The sequence below is a fragment of the Pan paniscus genome, chromosome 16 (genome assembly GCF_029289425.2).
Source record: "Pan paniscus chromosome 16, NHGRI_mPanPan1-v2.0_pri, whole genome shotgun sequence".
Lineage (NCBI taxonomy): Eukaryota > Metazoa > Chordata > Mammalia > Primates > Hominidae > Pan > Pan paniscus.
The window spans coordinates 30,525,098-30,547,810 of NC_073265.2; the positions used below are offsets into that span (position 1 = coordinate 30,525,098).

The window sequence follows — 22,713 nt, forward strand, 5'->3', positions numbered from 1 at the left end:
CCAACGTAGTGAAATCTCGTCTCTACTAAAAATACAAAAATTAGCTGGGTGTGGTGGCATGCGCCTGTAGTCCCAGCTACTTGAGGGGCTGAGGCAGGAGAATCGTTTAAACCCGGGAGGCGGAGGTTGCAGTGAGTCAAGATCGCGCCACTGCACTCCAGCTTGGGCGACAGCGAGAGACTCTGTTTCAAAAAACAAAACAAAACAAAAACCCTCGGGCCTGAGAATGAAATTATTAGTACTACAGTTTAACCTAACAGTGGCTTAAAATAGTCACGCGGCCTAGCCACACTATCTTACCACGTGGTACAGCTTCTACGGCGGAAATTTTACATTCTTTATAATTGAATTACAAAAGCATTTCTCCGTGTTACCTCAATTCTGGGACCCAATCCGGATCGAAAGAGTGGGGCGAGTGCTATTGATTGACGTGCATTCCAACCAACCTACGACGCAAGGAGAGCGCGCGCGAGCAAGACGATGCCCAATAAACACTCAGCCCCAGCGGCGGGGGCGGGGCTTGTGGGAACGGCCCACCGCAGGGTTGGCCACCTTAAGAAGCTGCGAAGATGGCGGAGTAAGGCGTGCCGCTGTAAACTGGCCTCTGGGCCGGGGGCGAGCAGCCCCCGGGAGGCCGAGTGCATCTGTTGGACCGTGCGAGGTGAGCCGAGAAGGCCAGTGACGGTGGGACGAGCAGGCGCCGAGGAGGTGGCGTGGCCCAGCCGGGCCGGGTACGGAAGCGCGCAGGAACTTGCGAGTTGCGGGCAGCCGGCCTCGGCCTCGGCTGGGCGGGGGTTCCAACCTCGGCGGCTCCAGGGCGGCCGTCACCCGCCTTCTGGGTGTGTTGCACGGCCCACCCCTCAGCCCGTCTCGGTCCTTCCCAGTGCCGTGCCTTTAGCCACCTTTGTGCCTTCTGCTTGCACCCATACGGGGCTGTATCTGGCAGCCGCTGCTTCTGCCATCGATTTATTTTTCGAAGAATATCTTTGTTTTATTGATTTACTTATACCCCTCGCCTTAGGACTTCGTTCCCCCTCTTTGCCCGTCAGCGGTATCAGTTGAGGCCTGTTGTGGCTCTGAGTATTTTGTATCCCCAGCCCGTTGACCTTGAGACTTGTAACAGGTTCCCCTTGGGAATTGCATTCGAGTGTGTTTATCGCGGACATCCTGGTGCAACTTTTACTAAAGCCGTCCGCTCCCACACCCACCTCCCAAACTTTTATGATCTGAGTAAGCGGTTCTGGCACTGATGTCCTGATAACGTTCTAATGGCGCATTAATTTTGGCTGATGCCAGGGTCTTGATAGAATTCACCGTTTTTGGTTTCCGACCCAGAAGTACAGGAGTTCAGTGTACAATATTGTTTTTATAGAGACAGAATGATAGGGAAATGTTATTAGAACGTAGTTTGTGTAAAGTGGTGGGGTTGCACAGTGTCAACACTGAGGCATTTGGTATTCTGTTCTCCTTTAACCGAACGGTTTGTCTCTTTTTGTAATTTGGATTGTTGTAACCCCTCATCCGGTCTCTCAGGTAAGATTCTAGGAAAGTTCCTGTTACTAGGTTTCTGAATTGGTGTGGCCTGTTTAAAACTGGCACATTAGTTGAGTTCCAACGGACACACCATTAGACAAATGAATGTTTTTGGGTACGCTCTTTGTTGGCCCTGGATTTGCTAGAGCTGAAAAATAACACAGAAGGACTTTTATATGAGACCTTTTTTGTCGCTCTGTCAGTTTATTTTTTGTTTTTTTGTCTTTGTCTCATCCAGGAGAAGAAAAAAAAGATCGGCCAGAGGAGAGGAACTAACCGAACATTCTTCCTCCCTACCTTATAGAGGGGAGTGGTCATCTACACTAAAGCAAAGTGTCAGGCGCGTCCGTGCCAAGAGACCACCAAACAGGCTTTGTGTGAGTAATAAAGCTATTTATTTCACCTGGGTGCAGGCGGGCTGAGTCCAAAAAGGAGTCAGCTAAGGGAGTTAGGGGTGGGCAGTTTTATAGGATTTGGGTAGGTCGTGGAAAATTACAGTCAAAGGGGGTTGTGTCCTTGCGGGCAGGGGTGGGGGTCACAAGGTGCTCAGTGGGGGTGCTTCTGAGCCAGGAGATGGAATTTCACAAGGTAATGTCATCAGTTAAGGCAGGAACCAGCCATTTTCACTTCTTTTGTGATTCTTCTGTTGCTTCAGACCATCTGGATATATACGTGCAGGCTTGGGCTCAGAGGCCTGACACAAAGGTCTTAAGTAGGGGTCCATAAACTACTGGAAATTTTATGCACAATTATACATTTTTGTGGGATGAAGAAGGTCCATAGTATCAGATTCTCAAAGAGGACACTGTTTCATAAAAGCTTGAGAACCATTGCTCCAAGACTTGACATCTTTTTAAAATTAATGCCAGTGCAGGTAGAGAGTAACTGCTTTCTTACTGTTCCTTTTGAATAGTTTATGATATTGATTTTTTTTTAACAATGGCTTGTCTGTTTGAGTAATATTGTATACTAAAATTACTAGCACCAGTGAGGGCCATATCCTTAATGTTCTTTTTCTTTTTAGGTTCCTTATCACAGGAAGAAAATTTTCCTTGACCTTTAGGTGCTTTTATATTCATCTCAAAAACAAAATTCTGAACTCAGGACTTGGCAAGTAAGTAATTGTGGGCTAATTGTTCCAAATACTGTTTAAGCAGCTTGAAAACAGGTACATAGAAGTGGAACAATAAGCCGTTAGCTTCAGCAGAAGACGAACATGAAAAATGACTGTAAGCTATTGAAATTTAAGTTAAATCTTTTATTTTTCAACAAAAGAAATGTATTAAATAAAAAGGAGTAATCTTGATCATTTGCTCAAACTACCAATAATTTTTACTGTCTAAAGAAAACAGACACATGTTTAATTAGATTGAAGGAAATCAAATGATTGAAAAATAGGCCTGGCCCGGTGGCTCACGCCTGTAATCCCAGCAGTTTGGGAGGCCGAGGTGGGCAGATACTTGAGGTCAGGAATTTGAGACCAGCCTGGGTAACATGGGGGAACCCTATCTCTACAAAAAATACAAAAATTAAGCAGGTGTGGTGGCACGCACCTGTAATCCCAGCTACTTGGGAGACTGAGGCAGGAGAATTGCTTGAACTTGGGAGGCGGAGGCTGCAGCAAGCCGAGATTGCGCCACTGCGCTCCAGCCTGGGCCACAGAGACAGACTCCATCTCACACAAAAATAACGATTAAAAAAAAAATGTTACTGGGTGGTTTTATTTAAATAAATTTTGTGTATATTTCAGGTATACAACATGATGTTGTGGGATGCATATAGATAGTAAAAAGGTTTCTACAGTGAAGTAAATTAACATCCATTGTCTCACATAGCTATTTTGTTTTTGTGGCAACAGCTAAAATCTCATTTAGCTGGATCCTGTTTACAGTATAATTTTATTACCTATAGTTGTCATGTTGTACATTAGATCGTTAGACTTGTTCAGCCTACGTACCTGTTCCTTTATATTCTCTGACCTATATCTCTTCCTTTACTAACTCCCCCATCACTGTTTTGTTCTCTAACTCTGTATATTTGATTTTTTAAAAAAATTTCACATGTAAATGAGATTGTGCAATGTTTTTCTTTCAGTCCTCCTGACTCATCTATGCTGTGACAAATGGCAAAATGTTTTGTTTTTTTTTTTTTTTTTTTTTTGAGACAGTCTTGCTGTCTTAGCACTTGCTCTGTCACTGCACTCAGGCTGGAGTGCAGTGGTGCTATCTCAGCTCACTGCAACCTCTGCCTCCCTAATTCAAGCGATTCTTTTGCCTCTGCCTCCCAAGTAGCCAGGATTACAGGTGTGCGCCACCACGCCTGGTTAATTTTTATATTTTTTTAGTAGAGACAGGATTTCACCATTTTGGCCAGGCTGGTCTCAAACTCTTGACTTCATCCCAAAGTGCTGGGATTACAGGCATATGCCACTGCGCCTGGCCAAGATCTCATTCTTTTTTAGGGCTGAGTAACATATGCCATCATATATATGCACTGTAGTTTCTACAGTTTATCCATTCATCCATTGATGATGGACAGTTAGGTTGTTTCTGTATCTTGGCTATTGTGAATAATGTTCCACTGAACATAGGAGTGCAGACATCTTTATGAAGTGATTTCATGTTTTTTGGTTATATGCCCAGAAGAGGGAGTGCTGGGTTATGTGGTGGTTCCATTTTTAATTTCTTTAGAAACTTCCCAGCTGGGCGCAGTGGCTCATGCCTGTAATCCTGGCTACTCAGGAGGCTGTGGCAGGAGAATCGCTTGAACCTGGGAGGCGGAGGTTGCCATGAGCCAAGATCGCGCCACTGCACTCCAGCCTGGGCTACAGAGTGAGATTCCGTCTCAAAAAAAAATTTCCATACTGTTTTTCCATAGTGGCTGTTCTGATCTACACTCCCGCGAACAGTTAATAATAATTCATTCTTCTCTTAAACCAGGCAAATTTTAGAATATATTTATTTAATTTTTTTTTTTGAGACAGAGTTTTGCTCTTGTCGCCCAGGCTGAAGTGCAATGGCGCAATCTCGGCTCACTGCAACCTCCGCCTCCCGGGTTCAAGCGATTCTCCTGCCTCAGCCTCCTGAGTAGCTGACATTATAGGCACCTGCCACCACGCCCAGCTAATTTTTGTATTTTTAGTAGAGATGGGGTTTCACCATATTGGGCAGGCTCGTCTTGAACTCCTGACCTCGTGATCCGCCCTCCTTAGCCTCCCAAAGTGCTGAGATTGGAGGTGTGAGCCACCGCGCCTGGCCAGTGTGTCCTTTCTTGACAGTGACATTATATCTGCAAAATAGGCTTCATACCTACTGTGTTAGTTTTAGTTTCCTAGGCCTGCTGTAACAAAGCACCACAAATTGGGTAGCTTAGAATAACAGAAATTGTTTGATAGTTATAAATAAAGGTCAGATGTCTAAAACCAAAGTGTTGGCAGGGCCGTCCCTCTGAATGCACTGAAAAGAAAATTTCCAGTCCTTCTAATTTCTTGTGGTTCCTTAACTTGTGGCAGCATAACTCCAGTCTTCACATGAAGTTATTCCTGTGTGTGTATCTGAGTCCTAATATAAGGAGACTAGTCATATTGGATTGGGGTCCATCCTGCTCTGTTAATGACCTCATCTTAGCTGCTGACATCTGTAATGACTCTATTACCAAATAAGGTCACAGTATCAGGTAGTAGGGGCTAGGACTTTTAACATACTAATATTGGGAGGACACAGTTCAACCCATTAACACCTACTTATACCTTGATTAATTATATGAAAACCATTCAGTGTACAACTGCTTCAAGGATTGAAACCTTGTATGTAGTCCCAGCTACTCTGGAAACTGAGGTAGTAGGATTGCTTGAGGCCTGAAGTTCAAGGCTGCAGTACGCTGATTGTGCCTGTGAATAGCCACTGCACCCCAGCTTGGGCAGCATCAGAATTATAGAGACAGAAAGTAGAATGATGGTTGCCAGGGGTTGCAGGAAGGGCAGCGAGAGGGAATTACTGTGTAATGTGTACAAGGTTTCAGTTTGGGAAGAAGAAATGAGTCCTGGAGATGGATTACGGTGATGGTTGCACAGCAGTATGAATGTACTTAATACTACTGAATTGTATACTCGAAAGGGTTAATATGGTGAATTTTATGTGTATTTTATCACAATAAAAACATTGAAAAATAAAACAATCTTTGTATGTATATGTATATATGTGTGTGTATATATGATATATATGATTGATATATATATATATCAGTAGTAAGAAAGGGAATAAAAACTGATGAGGCAAAATGCCCTTTAGAGTGAAGAAGGCCTTACCACTTGGATTTACAACTTTAAGTCCAAGTAGACAATAATAGAAACTTGACATTGGTATAGCACAATATTTATAGTAATCTGAATATCCATCTGTAGGCTGGGTGTGTTAGCTCACACCTGTAATCCCAGCACTTTGGGAGGCCAAGGCGGGTGGGTTCTTTGAGGTCAGGAGTTAGAGATGAGCCTGGCCAACATGGTGAAACTGTGTCTTTACTAAAAATACAAAAATTAGTCGGGCATAGTGGTACGTGCCTGTAGTCTCAGCTACTCTGGAGGCTGAGGCAGGAGAATTGCTTGAACCTGGGAGATAGAGGTTGCAGTGAGCTGAGATTGCACCACTGCCTGGGCGACAAAGCAACACTGTCTCAGGGGAAAAAAAATATATATATGTATATGTATATATATATATATATATATGGTATAGAGAACTGATGTAAATAAAGTACATCAAAGGTAGTACTTTACTTACAGACTGGTACTTTGTCCTGATATGGAATGATCTCTAAGATACATTAACAGAAAAAGCAAGGTACAGAACAATATATAGTGTGCTTTCATTTGTGGGAAATGTCTCTAGAGATGTTTTGTAGCCATAGAATATTCCTAAAAGGATATGCCAGAAACACTGTTTACCCTATTTTACCTTACCTCGTGCATATATTTATTCAAATAAATAATTTAGAATTTTCAAAGAAAGGAAGCACTGAATAAATATTTGATAAATGACAACTTAAATTTTTGCTCAAGCAACAGTTTTACATCGACATAGTATATCCCTATCTAGGGGGCAGAAATTGAGCACCTAGCCCAGCAAGTTTTTTTGTTGTTGTTTGTTTGTTTTGGTTTTTTGCCCTGGCTGGAGTGAAGTGGCACAATCTCAGCTTGCTGCAACTTCCACCCCCCAGGTTCAAGCTATTCTCCTGCCTCAGCCTCTCTTGTACCTGGGATTATAGGTGTCTGCCACCACACCCAGCTAATTTTTGTATTTTTATTAGAGATGGAGTTTTGCCATGTTGGCCAGGCTGGTCTCCAACTCCTGACCTCAGGTGATCCACCCCCCTCAGCCTCCCAAAGTGCTAGGATTACAGGCGTGGGCCACCGCGCCTGGTAAGTTTTTTTTTTTTTTTTTAATTATTTATTTTTTTGAGACAGAGTCTCACTCTGTTGCCCAGGCTAGAGTACATTGGTGCTTGCTGCAACCTCCGCCTCCGGGGTTCAAGTGATTCTCCTGCGTCAGCCTCCTGAATAGTTAGGATTACAGGCCTGCCACCACGCCCAGCTAGGAAGGTTTTTTTTTTAATATGATACTTATAAACTTAATTTGATTGATAGTGATAATAGTATTCATTGTGTTTTGTGAAATATATTCTAAATTCCCTATTTACATAGTGAAGTAAAAAAGGTGCACTAACTCCTGGGATACATCATTCTCTCTGTCCTTAGAGGAAGCAAAGTATATTAGTTATTGCTGTATAACAAATAACCCAAAACTCAGTAGATTAAAACAACAACAAATATGTATTACGTCTCTCAAGAATTTGGTAATAGCTTAGCTCTGGGGAGGTTCTGGCTTAGGGTCTCTTAAAAGCTTGAAATCTGGTTAGGCACGGTGGCTCATGCCTGTAATCCCAGCACTTTGGGAGGCCAAGGCAGTCGGATCACGAGGTCAGGAGATCGAGACCATCCTGGCTAACACGGTGAAACCCTGTCTCTACTAAAAACACACACACAAATTAGTCAGGTGTGGTGTTGGGCACCTGTAATCCCAGCTACTGGGGAGGCTGAGGCAGGAGAATGGCATGAACCTGGGAGGCGGAGCTTGCAGTGAGCAGAGATGGCGCGCTACTGTACTCCAGCCTGGGCAACAGAGCAAGATTCCGTCTCAAAAAAAAAAAAAAAAAAGCTTGAAGTCTGATGGAGTTCTGTGGTGACACATTTACATGGCTGGCACATTCATGCTGTTTAGGGGGAAGTTTCATTTCCTCCCAATGTAGGCCTCTTTCAGGGCTGTCTGAGTACTCTTATACGGTGGCTGGCTTCTCCCTAAACAAGCAATCTAAGAGAATAAGGCAAAAGCCATAGTCTACTCTATGACTTTGCCGCAGAAGTCACTCACTGTCACTTCCTCCTTGTTCTGTTGGTCAGTATTCTGACATCAAGTGGTACATGGCAATACATTTCTTTTTTTTTTTTTTTTTGACACGGAGTCTCGCTTTGTTCCCCAGGCTGGAGTGCAGTGGCGCAATCTCACTGCAAGCTCTGCCTCCTGGGTTCACATCATTCTCCTGCCTCACCCTCCCAGGTAGCTGGGACTACAGGCGTCTGCCACCACGCCCAGGTAATTTTTTGTATTTTTAGTAGAGACGGGGTTTCACGGTGTTAGCTGGGATGGTCTCGACCTCCTGACCTCGTGATCCGCCGGTCTTGGCCTCCCAAAGTGCTGGGATTACAGGCATGAGCCACTGAGCCTGGCCATGGCAGTACATTTCTGACACCACCCAAGAATTAGCATAGACCTCACAGGTCAAAGGGCATGGTCCTCAACAAGACTATCCTCACTTCAGATGCCAGCTGTACTTTGGAGGTACCCCCAGCCACCTGCATTTTCGACCAAGTGGCTACAGATTTGGAGATTCCCATGACCCTCTTAGAACCAGCTTTTGATTTCGTTGGTTTTCTTATTGTTTTTAGTTCCTTTAAAGTTAGGTTGGTTGATTTGAGGTCTTTTTACTTTTTTTTTTGAGACGGAGTTTCACTCTGTTGCTCAGGCCAGAGTGCAGTGGCACAATCTCAGATCACTGCAACCTCTGCCTCCCGGGTTCAAGCAGTTCTCCTGCCTCAGCCTCCCGAGTAGCTGGGATTGCAGGCATGCACCACCACGCCCGGCTAATTTTGTATTTTTAGTAGAGATGGGGTTTCTCCATGTTGGTCAGGCTGGTCTCGAACTCCTGACCTCAGGTGATCCACCCGCCTCGGCCTCCTAAAGTGCTGGGATTACAGGCGTGAGCCACCGTGCCCGGCCTGTTCTCCTTTTCGATCCTCCCAATAAGTCAGGTTTTTTAGTAGAAAGTTACTTTGTATAATCAGCACCAGTAAGCAAGTGAGTAACTTCAGCCACTTGAAAGTACCTAATGTGAGGCCAACTTTAGGGGAAATTTATTTGTAAGTTTTGTGTATCCGTTGTATAGTTGCAGTTGATAAATCCAGAAAACTAGATTTTCAGCAGCTGGTTGTGGTAGCTCACGCCTGTAACCCCACCACTTTGGGAGGCCGAGGTGGGTGAATCACGAGGTCAGGAGTTCGAGACCAGCCTGGTCAACATGGTGAAACCCTATCGCTACTAAAAATACAAAAAAAAAGGTCAGGAGTTTGAGACCAGCCTGGTCAACATCCTGAAACCCTATCTCTACTAAAAATACAAAGAAAATTAAAAAAAATTAGCATAGTACAGGCACCTGTAATCCCAGCTACTCGGGAGGCTGAGGCAGGAGAATCGCTTGAACCTGGGAGGCAGAGGTTGCAGTGAGTCGAGATTGTGCCATTGTACTCCAGCCCAGGCGATAGAGTGAGACTCCATCTCAAAGAAAACTAGGTTTTCTAGATTGTGTCTAATTATATTTTTAGTTCATGTTGGCTAAGCATTTAAGAGCCCTACTATTCATGTATTCAACAGATTTTTTTAATTTTTAATTTTTTTTTTTAAGATAAAGTCTCGCTCTGTCACGCAGGTTGGAATGCAGTGGTGCGATCTCGTCTCACTGCAACGTCTGCCCCTCGGACTCAAGTTGTCCTCCTGCCTTAGCCTCCCAAATAACTGGGACTACAGGTGTATGCCACCATGCCTGGCTAATTTTTGTATTTTTAGTAGAGATGGGGTTTTGCCATGTTGGCCAGACTGGTCTCGAACTCCTGACCTTGGGTGATCCACCCACCTTGGCCTCCCAAAGTGCTGGGATTACAGGGGTGAGCCACGGCACCCAAACTATTCAACAGATTTTCATCAAGTGCTTACCATGGGTCACATGCTATTCTGGGTGCTTGTAATTCATCAGTGAACAAAACAGGATCCTTCCAGTGGATCTTACATTTTAGACAAAACAGTGAGTGAGAAATGAAATAAGTACCTCTTGTAAGTTCCTAGATAGTGTCACGTGCTGTGGATAAAGGGAAAAGTAGAGCAGGATAAAGGGCAGTGTTGGGAGAGTATCTGTGTGTAGGATGAGGGGAAGATACAGGTTTATATAGGGGCCCAAGGTAGGCCTCATTGAAGAAATGATATTTAGAGACCTGCAAGGGGACTAGTTACGCAGATACCTGGGGGAAGAGTCTTCCCAGTGTGGGAACAGCCACTACAAAGGCTGTAAGGAGCATGCCTAACGTTTCAGAAAGAGCAGAGTCCATTGTGGTTAGAGCCCATGATCGAGCTATGGTCAGAAGAGATCAGGGTGCAGATCTTAGGAGGAACTGAAGGTCATAAATTTTGGCTTTTACACTAAGCTGCTATTTATTCAGCCATTCTGAGTTTTGTTGTTGTTTGTTTTGAGACAGGGTCTCACTGTCGCCCAGGCTGGAGTGCAGTGGCACAGTTTCAGCTCACTACAACTTCACCTCCTGGGCTCAAGCGATTCTCCCACTTCAGCCTCCTGAGTAGTCGGGACTACAGGCACATGCCACCGCACTTGCTAATTTTTTCAGTTTTTGTAGAGACAGAATGTCAGTATATGGCCAGGCTAGTCTCGAACTCGTGAGCTCAAGCAGTCTTTCCCCGCCTCAGCCTCCCAAAGTGCTGGGATCATAGGTGTGAGCCACTGTGCCCAGACAGCCATCCTCAAATGGGTTAGTTACATCCTGCCGTTAATGATACATACACATATATACCTGTGTGTAAGAGTGTATAAATTGAATAGTCATGTCTGAGATATGAAATTGGGCATTTTGAAGAGAATATAAGCTTATGATTTGCTAGTGTTATTGCCTAATATTAAGATATAGATTGGGGGACAAAGTTTATATATGTTCAAGGTGTGCTTCCTTCCCCATCCAGACGGCGTCTTGCTCTGTCACCCAGGGTGGAGTGCAGGTGGCCTGATCTCGGCTCACTGCAACCTCCAGCTCCCGGTTTCAAGCAATTCTCATGCCTCAGCCTCCCAAGTAGCTGGGATTACAGGCGCCCGTCACCTCACCTGGCTAATTTTTGTATTTTTAGTAGAGACGGGGGTTTCACCATGTTGGCCAGGTTGGTCTCGAACTCCTGACCTCGTGATCCTCCCAGCTTGGCCGCCCAAAGTGCTGGGATTACAGATGTGAGCCACCGCACCCGGCCAAGGTGTGCATTTTTTTTACATACACTTTTTTTTTTTTTTTTTTTTGAGACAGAGTCTTGCTCTGTTGCTGGTCTGGAGGGCAATGGCGCTATCTTAGCTTACTGCAACCTCCACCTCCTGGGTTTCAAGTCAGCCTCTGTAATGAAGCAGCCCTGCTGCTCATAGGGTTCTAAAGGTGTACCTGTGGATCTTTACTTTTTCTTCTTCCATGCTGCTTTTGCAACAAGTGCAAATTCTGCACTATTTTTCCTCCTGATTTGATTCTGGATTAATATACGTTTGGCTTTCCTAGGCTTTGAATAAGAACCCTATCTTCAACCAGAAGAGGTTATTTAGGTTCAATTTACAGTTGAGGTATTTTTTAATGTATATGACAGACTGAAAATAGTGGGCTAGAAAGACTAGTTAGCGAATCGCTATTGGCCATTTTTGTAAACTAAAATCATTTAAGCCTTTGACGGGCATCTGTGATGTATTTATTATTGTAGAGCATACATAACAAAACTCTTAAATATTTTACAGTGTACAATTTATTGGCATTAAGTATATTCCACATTGTTGTATACCCATTACCATTATCTCTAGAATTTTTTCATCATTTCAAACAAACTCAGTACTCATTAATCTCCCCATCTCCGCTCCCACAGCCCTGGTAACCTCTCTACTCTAAATCTCTATGAATTTGACTGTTGTATCTGATGTAAGTGGAATTATACAATATTTGCCCTTTTGTGTCTAGCTTCTTTTTGCAAATTTAACAGTTTTTAGATTTAGCAGCAATGAACTTGATGTACTTTTTAAAAAAAATTTTCATACAGTCTCACTCTTGTTACCCAGGCTGGTGAGCAGTGGCACAATCTTGGCTCACTGCAACCTCCACCTCCAGGTTCAAGTGATTCTCCTGCCTCAGCCTCCTGAATAGCTGGGATTACAGGCACCCGCCACCACGCCCAGCTAATTTTTTTGTATTTTTAATAGAGATTTTGTATTTTTAACATGTTGGCCATGTTGGTCTTGAACTCCTGACCTCAGGTGATCCACCCGCTAGGCCTCCCAAACTGCTGGGATTACAGGCGTGAGCCACTGTGCCTGGCCTTGATTTAGTATTTACATGTTTACATTTGGTGATAATGGAACAGTATATATTTTACTTAGTTATATTTTATAAAATATCGTTTATTGCTGGTAGTTGAAGGTGATTCAGAGTAAGATATGTATGCTTTTGAGTATTATATATTTAGATATCAAATTTGGAGTACAGTGCTATTTGTGTTTATTTTTGTTTCTTTTTTCTTTTGATAGGAGGTGCAAGCGAAGATGCAGTGCTACCTTATTTTTCATTTTTATTTTTTGGAGACAGAGTCTCACTCTGTTGCCCAAGCTGAGTGCAGTGGTGCAATCATGGCTCACTGCAACCTCAACCTCCAGGGCTCAAGCGATCCTCCTGCTTCAGCCTCCTCCAAAGTAGCTGGGACCACAAGAGGGCACCACCACGCCCTGCTAATTTTTTATTTTTTGTAGAGTGGGGTCTTGATATGTTGCCCAGGCTGGTCTCCAATTCCTGGGCTCAAGGGATCCCCCTGCCTCAGCCTCCCCAAAGTGCTGGGATTACAGGTGTGAGCTGCTGCACCTGGCTCAGTGCTACTTTAAAACACAAATGTGGCCGGGCCCAGTGGCTCACGCCTGTAATCCCAATACTTTGGGAGGCTGAGGCGAGTGGATCACTTGAGGTGAGGAGTTTGAACCCAGCCTGGCCAACATGGTGAAACCCCGTTTCTACTAAAAATACAAAAATTAGCCGGGTGTGGTGGTACATGCCTGTAATGCCAGCTACTCGGGAGGCTAAGGCAGGAGAATCACTTGAACCCAGGGGGCAGAGGTTGCAATGAGCTGAGATCACAGCACTGCACTCCAGCCTGGGCAGCAGAGTAAGACTTTGTCTCAAAAAAAGAACAAAAACAAACAAACAAAAATGTTTTATATGCAAAAGTTTTTTGTATCATGCTTGTATAAATCCAGCTTTTTTTGTATCATGCTTGTATTTTTTTTTTCTAGCTGTTACTGCTTTTCTGATAATAGTACTGAATTTGGTGTTATGGTTGGTCATTTTCTTTTAGATAATATGTAATCCAAAATATTCTTTTGTTTGTTTGTTTGTTTGAGACGGAGTCACGTTCTGTTGCCTGGGCTGGAGTGCTGTGATGCAATCTTGGCTCACTGAAATCTCTGCCTCCCAGGTTCAAGCGATTCTCCTGCCTCGGCTTCCTGAGTAGCTGGGACTACAGGCACCCGTTACCACGCCCAGCTAATTTTTGTATCTTTAGTAGAGACGGGGTTTCACCATGTTGGCCAGGCTGGTCTTGAACTCCGGACCTGGTGATCCACCCGCCTCGGCTTCCCGAAGTGCTGGGTTTACAGATGTAAGCCACTGCACCCGGCCTATTCTTTTCTTTACATTTTAGATATTGTTTTGAGTCAGCTTATGCAAAAGTACCTGTCCTAATCTTTCTGTTTTTATTTTGTATTTCTAGGTGTCTCTATGTTGTCTCCTAGAGTGGGTAGTCCTGCTTCTTTTACCCAGTTACTTTCCCTGTTCTTGAAATGTGGCTATCACTTCTCTACACATTGCCTCCATGATTTGGAATGGAAAAGGCCACTTTTCTTTTTGTTCTGCCTCTCAAATTCAACACAGAGGAGCTCCTAGGATTCCAGTTATCCTGCTAACATCTCCAGGAAGAAAGAAGCAACTCGTATGGGTCTTTTGCTGTTTGCTTAATTATAAAGACATCATTTTGCAAGCAGAAGGCTGAGTTTCATTTGAAACAGGTGCTTAGGTGGTGGTATTTGTGAATACTTTTCATTCCAAGCAAGAAGACTAAAGTAGCAGAAAGTATGAATGACTTCAGGGTTTAAAAAAAATGTCTTCCAGTTTCAGCCACTACCATGATAAGCACAGTTGAGACTGCAGCAGTAAATTCCAAATATGTGTTTCTAATTTGACGTGAAAGATACTAAAAATTTATATTTGTATATTTAAATCCTGGCTCATCCTGTGACATAGATTTACTGAATAGGAACAAAGGCCCAATTTTAAACAAAAACCTAGGCCGGGTGCGGTGGCTCACACCTATAATCCCAACACTTTGGGAGGCCAAGGCAGGCAAATCACCTGAGGTTGGGAGTTTGAGACCAGCCTGACCAACATGGAGAAACCCCATCTCTACTAAAAATAGAAAATTAGCCAGGCGTGGTGGTAGATAACGTGTAATCCCAGCTACTCGTGAGGCTGAGGCAGGAGAATTGCTTGAACCCGGGAGGCGGAGGTTGCAGTGAACTGAGATTGCACCACTGCACTCCAGCCTGGGTGACAGAGTGAGACTCTGTCTCAGAAAAATAAAAAAAAAACTTTGGACATAGAGGAGTTGGGGGCAGAGGGGGGAGGATGAGAGAATTTTCCATGTAACTCCTTTTCCTTAAGAAAAAGAAGCAAAAATCCCTCATGCAGTGCCATCTGACTTTATGGTGTTTCACATTATATAGTTACATTTTTTTTATAAACGCATAAGATTAACTCTTCCTGCAACCCAAGGTGGATACTTGGATGTTTGATTTTTATTTATTTATTTATTTATTTTTTGAGGCAGTCTCTCTCTGTTGCCCAGGCTGGAGTGATGCGTGATTTCTGCTCACTGCAGTCTCTCCCACCCGGGTTCAAGCGATTCTCCTGCCTCAGCCTCCCAAGTAGCTAGGATTACAGGCGCGCACCACCACGCTCAGCCTGATTTCTAGGCTGAAAAGGCTGGGACTCAGGTACTTTCCCCAGTTGGGACTGAACTTTCTCGTCAGAGAATGGGCCTCAGAAGCAATGTTCCCAAACTTGTGGTTGGGTCATCGTGGAAAAGAAACCTCAAATAAGAAAAATAATTACAATAAGAAATGGATTTTCTTTTTTCCCACAACAGTTATACATTATAAAGAACAGACTGTCGTAGAAAACTGTCTTTGCTTCCAAATCAGCAGAGGACCATTGTATGTATTGTCAGGTCTTTATATAAGAGTGAAACCTTTATTTATGCTTCTTGTGAGTAGAGAATAAATTTTAAAACTAATTAGATGAAATTAAGAACAGAGTATTGGAACATCTCTGTGTTTTCTGGAATGTTTACTCAGGTCCATGAATGCTGTGATGCTGGGAACTTAGGGAAGATTCACCAAAATTTGAGAGTGATAAAAATGGCCTAAAATGGGAAATGGTGAGCACTCTTATTATTAGTGAGATTGGTCAATCAGCCCATTTGAAATGGGTAAAAAATACTTTCAGTAAAATAATTACATATTATATATAAAATATTTCTTTTTTTGAGGGCAGCTACTGAGTGATAAAAGCATAGTAGAAATCACTTTGGTTAAAAGTAACTCAAATTTTTCTCTTAAGTAATCTACCAACTTCCTGATGTTTTTCTTTAATATTTTGGAACTGTTCAAGACAGAATGGAGCCTACATATATGGGTTCCACTAGTATGTTGAAAATGTCATATCATGGAGAATGGAGACACTTTCCAGGTGTCTGTTAAACCCATCTTCTCTGTGTACTTCTGGCATCTTTTTTGGTAGGATCATTTGGCAGGGGGTAGAGTACCTGTACTTTTGGCACCATTGAAACCAGCTCTGGCCCACTTGTTTGAATAGCTATCAGACTCAGCGTCTCTATATGCTTTATATACAGTTGAGAGAACCAGTGTTTAATGCTCTTGAAATTATATCTTCCATGCTTCAGACCAGATGCATTTAACAAAATGGATATATTCCAGCTGTAGTTGCCCAGTGTTTAATTAACACATCTACATTTTTTTCTTGTCTATTTTGGTCCCCTTGATAGGAAAAGCTATAATTTTAGGCAGGACTATACGTCGATTTGTAGCCATGCTTCCTTCCTTTCCCTTGCTCATCCATGTTAGCTGGCAGTTTTTCTTTTGAAAAGTTAAAACCGGGATATGTGCAATAGAAATATATATATATATGTATATTTTAATACTTGTGGACAAATGTTACAAGTTGTTTAAGAACAACAAAATCACCAATGTCTTCCATTTTGAGATGTGTATAGTTTTGTAAGCATTAGTGCTTGGTAGCATATTGTAGTGCCATGTTAGGGGTTAGTGCATGAGTCTAGTGATTTTAAACTTCAGGATGAATTATTGATAATAACAAATAGTGTAAAAAGAGTGGAAAATCTAAACCTTTTCTTTTTCCATAATGTCTAAATCTGTTATATTCTTCCTGGGGAAAAGAGATTAAGGCCCAAAAGACTCATTTATGAATAGAAATGTGGGGTCAAAATCTGAGATACTATGTTTGAGGACATTTTAGCTTTCCATAAGGTATCTGGAAACCAGCTGTCTTTGTGTCTTATGAAACCTCAAGTCAAAATGAGACCGCATTTAATTATTCTGCTTTGCTCATTTTTGGGGGTGGGGGGGAGATAGAGTTTCACTCTGTCACCCAGGCTGGAGTGCAGTGGCACAATCTTTGCTCACTGTAACCTCTGCCTCTTGGGTTCAAGTGATTCTCGTGCCCCAGCCTCCTGAGTAGCTGGGACTACAGGCACGTGCCACCACGCCCAGCTAATTTTTGTATTTTTAGTAGAGACGGGGTTTTGCCGTGTTGGCCAGGCTGGTCTCAAACTCCTGACCTCAAGTAATCCACCTGGCCTGCTCTTTTCATGTCTTAACGTGGCATGTCTTTTAGGTTCATTATTTTCCTACTCCTTGTATGTCAAGAAATTACATTTTGCATGTCTTACGGAGATGCTGTTAATTGCTTCAGTGAGTGCTTTTCTAATCTGCAGACCATTTACATTTCCTGTTTGCAGCATGCTGTGTGCAAACACTCAGTAATTTGGAGTATTCAGTTATTTGTTAGGGCTCTTCCTATTTCCAAATGTGCTGAATTGTCTATTGATGGGATTTTCAGAACTTTTCATGAGAACTGGAAATGTAGCTGGGTGGCACCTACCTAGGTTGCTACGTAGTAAGTAGACTTTTTCTCTTGGGTATAGTAAGCCTCAGACAGCTTTCACTTTTATCTACTTTACTTGTGGAAATAAAACAGTCGTTTTGTTCTGAGAGAATAAGATAGCTTTCTGTAGAGAAGGAATTCCTACCTCTAAAAGCTGCCTTGAGAACTCAGAAGTGGCAGTTTTCTGAGGTGATTTTTAAATTTCAGTATTAGGGAGAGTCCAGCATTTGCTGACACAGATTCTACATAACTAATGTATGATAGCAAATGCAAAACTATTATAATGTGGTGTGTCTTGTGCATACACAGGTTAGAACAAGTAGACTCTGGCAGCAGATCTCCAGAGACCCAAGTTTAGGTTCTCATAGTGTATTTGAAGTAGTTATACTCCTGGCTTAAGTAGTTTAGTGCCTGGGAGAATCCATTACTAAAAAGCATTTAACTTAAAAAAAAAAAAAAAAACTGAAAAGGTAGTGAATACAGAATAGCACAATATATAGGAAAGGATATTTCCTGTTGAAAAAAAAAAAGCCATAAAATGAATAGTAATTTTCAAGAGGTAGAATTTTAGTAGCAATAAGTTTGTGCATGTATAGTAATTTGCATTAGCAAGGTTGTACAATAGAATAAGTGATACTACTGGAGTTTGTGGGGCTCTGCAACCAAGAGTTGCACAAAGGCCAGGTGCGGTGGCTCACACCTATAATCCCAGCACTTTGGGAGGCCAAGGTGGGCGGATCACAAGGTCAAGAGATCAGGACCATCCTGGCCAACATGGTGAAATGCCATCTCTACTAAAAATACAAAACTCAGCTGGGCATGGTGGCACATGCCTGTAATCCCAGCTACTCGGGAGGCTGAGGCAGGAGAATCGCTTAAACCTGGGAGGCGGAGGTTGCAGTGAGCTGAGATCACACCACTGTACTCCGGCCTGGTGACAGTAAGACTCCACCTCAAACAAACAAAAAATGCACAAAAGGAAAAAATGTTCTGGATAAAGAGCATATGAAAGGTACTTTCTTTTAGAACAGTATGAATGTATATGAATTTATCTTGATGTGAGAAATAATCTTTTTTGTAAGTTAAAGGTTAAAGACCCTGTTTGTTTCCTAAATCAGAGGGTTAGAGCTGTTGAAATTAAACCTTTATAGTGCTTAACCTGGAAACAAATGTACTACAGCCCCACTGAAGCCGCTCTATGGGTTTTTTGCTTACGATGTTTTAGCAACAGGCATTTATTTTGTAGAATGGTATACTTTCTGCTTTGTCTCCTCATCTTTCTCCACTGGTTTCCTGGGTACATTTTTTTTAAAGGGAGAGAAGTTTGTGAGTTTAATGTTTTAAAAAAACTCCCAAGAACATGGATAAGCCGGATTTCTCTCATGCTTACGATTAGGGAGTTAGGATTTAAAGATGCAAAGCAGAAGGACTGAAAGGAATAGCCAGTGAATATGTTCCGGTGGGTGAGGTGTAAAACCTTGTCTAATATAGATGTGTCCTATGGCCTGTGACTGCTTATTCTTTATCAATGAGAACCCAGCAAACTAGTTTCTTTCTTGATCTGAGGAACCACACAGCTCACATCAGAATATAATAGTGGAACTAGGGTGACTTCACTCCCTTTCACCTGATGTCTATCTTGGCCTTTTAGCACCTTGACTATCCCTGAAAAGACTGGGTCTTTGTTTTCCCAGGGAAAAAACGAAGTGATGTAGATCTAAGAAATAGTGCCTCTTTAATATTTAATTCTTACATGACAACTAACACACAGGGAAAAGGCTATGTTAAGTTGATTATAGCTCCTCTTTAAATGTCCTATGCTGTCAGTTGGTCTTAGAGACATGGGAATAACCAAGCAATATTCAGACATCTGCACTATCTGGGGACAGCGCTACATAGTACAATGATGTCAGCAGTTCAGTTACTTGGAACAATTAAAGATTACCCTTAACAGCCATGTTAATACATCTAAATGCTAAAATATACTACGAGTTTTTCATAGTCTTGAAAGTATACAGTTAATTACTTTTCAAAGTTACTGTGGTCTCATGTTTACTCTTCTTGTATCTGTGATATGCAAAAAGATGAAGACTCTTGGCCTCCAGGAGTTTACATCCTCATGGTGCTGTTGGTTCAAGCAGATTTCTTCTAGTTTATTAATGAACATTGCTTGGCTATTAATTATATCCTATTTGGAAGGATCCCTTGGTGAACAGTTTTTAAAAGCAGAGGGCTGTGCTAAATTTCAGGGTATTGATAGCTTGAGTTTACATTGTATTAGCCCTGCTCGTTATCATTTTTTTCCCCAGGGAGCTATGCAGGTAATGCTCATTAGCATGAATCAGAAAAGAAACCATTCTGCCTAAGAGCATCTTAACCATCCCCCTAAACCACCTATGCTCTCCTGTTATAGTTGTCAGTAAATCGCGAAGAAAATTAACAGCTCCTTAAGACTCTACATCCCTCAATTCTCTTTCTTTTCCCAGAGTTTGTACATCATTCTCTACTCAGATGGACCAGGATTTGCATATAAGCCTTTTAAAACTGACTAGTGGTCCTAATTTTAACATTTTTGTGTATGACTCCTATCCCTTTTCTGAAGCAGCATTGTGATAGATGTGGAGCTTCTACCTGCATTTCTAAGCAATTATTAACCCAACTTTTGAGTTGAAACTTGCATGGATCCTTGTTATTTCCCCTAATTCCTCTGAATCAAGGAATTTATTTTGCATGCTTATTAAACTCAAACTGGGTCTGATTGAAAGTGCAAGCAATAGTGACAGGACCTTAACTCTGGTTTTAGAGTACGAACATTCTAATGCATGACTCAAAATGTCCAGTGTTGTGGTTACTAGTTATTTTATATATGCATTTGTTAATAATGAAGCAATAGAGACTAAGACCAATAGCTTGAATATATTCAGATTATTTTCATGTTTTAATAAAGGATTTTTCTTACTTCCATTGAAAATGGGAAGTAGAAGATAAACAGGGGCAACCACAAGACATTCAAACTGTCAGGACTAGGGCGTAGCAGTGCCCACCCTCTAACCACTTGCCTGGTTCCATTAGTCCCCAAGCATGTTTGAAAACAAAAGACACAAACTAAGCATGCTGAATAAAACTAGCTGCTATGGCTATAATAATCAGAAAGGTGCAGAGTTTCAGAAAGAGTAGGAAAGTAGGGAATGCCAGTATGGAGTATGTAAAATAACTAGATATGGATATGGGGTTTGTTTATGATATGGTTTATGTAGACAAAGTTTGAGGTCTTTTAAAACTGGGATTTGAGTTGAAAAGAGTCAGGATGCACATATTTCCACTATTTCAGGATTTTCAGATGACTAGGCACATGTTGTGGATGATACTGGTACCAACTACCAATGACCAACTATAAAGTACCCCTGCGATAAGGGAGACTTCCTTTTTGTAGAATAGTCCTGAAAATACTGACAGATCTGTGGTTAGTTTGTTATTTTATTGCATAAAAAACAGTTTAAACAAATTTTATAGCCAAAGTTTTATCCTTGATGGGTTTGGCCAGACTACAATTTCTTGACTAAAGCTTTTAATGCCAGGTTAAACAGGAGAAACTTTTTCCACTAGAAGAAAATCCTTGCTATCTATTTTTTCCAATAGAAGAAAATCCTTGCTATTTATTTTATTTGATGAATAAACAAATTTATTGCAGTAGCTTAAAAAAAAATTTTTTTTTAAACAGTCTCACTCTGTCGCCCAGGCTGGAGTGAAGCAATGTGATCTCAGCTCACTGCAACCTCCACCTCCCGAGTAGCTGGGATTACAGACATGCACCACCACCCTCAGCTAATTTTTGTATTTTTAGTAGAGACGGGGTTTCGCCATGTTGGCCAGGCTGGTCTTTAACTCCTGGCCTTACGTGATCCGCCCCCCCCTTAGCCTTCCAAAGTGCTGGGATTACAGGTGTGAGCCACTGCACCTGGCCTGTAGTAGCTTAAAATTTTCCTTGAGAAAATTCCTGACTTTAAAAATAACCCTTATGTAAGTACAAGTGATTGTGACAAATGACGTAAAAATGGCATTCATGATGTCTGAAACAAGCCTAAATAGAATTCAAGATTAGACTAAATGATTTTCACAAGGCACATTCAAGGTTTTACATTCTATGATTGAAAAAAATTTTTTGAAAACTTTTTATTTCATTCTTTCCTGTAGGATTTTGCTACAAATAACTTTGGGAATGAATAAAGTGGAATGGTAACTAACTTTTCAGTGGTTCAGAATTGAATTAGACTTCTTGTGACTGTGATGTTTGGTTTCCATTGAAATATATGAAGTGAGATGTCATATCCTGAATATAGTTTGTCTTCCCCAATTACTTGATATGATAGCATGTCTGTCAGCCAGTAAAGATTAAGAACAGAGTTTCTCTAAATTCCTCCGATTATTCCACTAAGGCACATTAAAATACTTAATTTTGGGAAACCAAACATCACAGATTTCTCCATGAAGTCCTAAATCTTCTTTAAAGTCAGAATAGGTATCTTAGTTACTGACAGTATTCAGATTTTTTTCTCCCTTGGTGATATATCATTCCATCAGTGAAAAAGTATTTTCTCCCAGGGATAAGAAAGGTATTCTGGTAATATATTATCATCAATCCTTAAACAGTAACAGTCTTGGCACTTATCATAAAACCGACCCATTTCTTATAACCAGAAAGATTATCTTAGCCTGTCCTTCACATTATACTTTACTTACTGCCTTGTAAGAATAAGAGTTGCTCACTGTGTTTACTTGCTGTCCTCCATATTCTCCATTGCACCATTGGTGTATAACGTTTCATTGAATATTATTTTAAGTATTACAAAAGGCAGCTTGCTTCTTAATCTATGCATCTTTGGGGTTTTTGAAGAAATTTAATTCTTTGATGTAAAAAGGAACTGTTAAAAAAGTTGGAAGCTCTGCACCTGTGTATATATATATTTTAGCAATAAAGCAGCATGGGCTGAGAATGCACTGAAATCTCATTGTGTGTCGTTACTTGAAATGGGTAATTTTAAATAATGCAGTACATACTGATGATGGGAGAAGGAGCCTTTCCAAAGACCTGTGCCAAAGTACTCTTCAGATGTTAAAGAACAAAGGACCAGGTTACTTGAGACCTAGCTGTAGCAGTTTCCAGTGTGTTGTACAATGGAACAGGCAGCCATTCAAACCTCAATATGTAATGTTGCTTTTACAGCCATAAGGAGTTTTGGAATACTTTTTCTAACATATATGTAATTGCCTTTATTTTGTGTGTCTATGTGTGTATCCACATACATGGAGTTTAATAACAGTATTCATTGAGCACCAACTATGTGATAAGCACTGCTCTAATTATATTAGATGCATTAATTAACTCATTTAATGCTCACTACAGCTCTAATTACTATAGTTTTTATCCCTATTTTACATAGAAGGAAATTAAAACAGATAAATTGTTCCAGTTCATGGCTAGTAAGTACCCAAGCCACAGTTTCAATCCAGTTTGGTTCCAGAGCCTGCTC

General features: G+C 41.6%; 1 long non-coding RNA gene across 1 annotated transcript; it reads left to right on the plus strand.

Moving 5' to 3' along the window:
• Positions 1 to 506: 506 nt before the first annotated feature.
• On the plus strand, positions 507 to 22,186 carry LOC103782963 (uncharacterized). The gene is made up of 4 exons (XR_608463.5): positions 507 to 661; positions 1,772 to 1,910; positions 2,558 to 2,647; positions 13,695 to 22,186. It is a non-coding gene; the product is annotated as an uncharacterized LOC103782963 (long non-coding RNA).
• Positions 22,187 to 22,713: the final 527 nt, after the last annotated feature.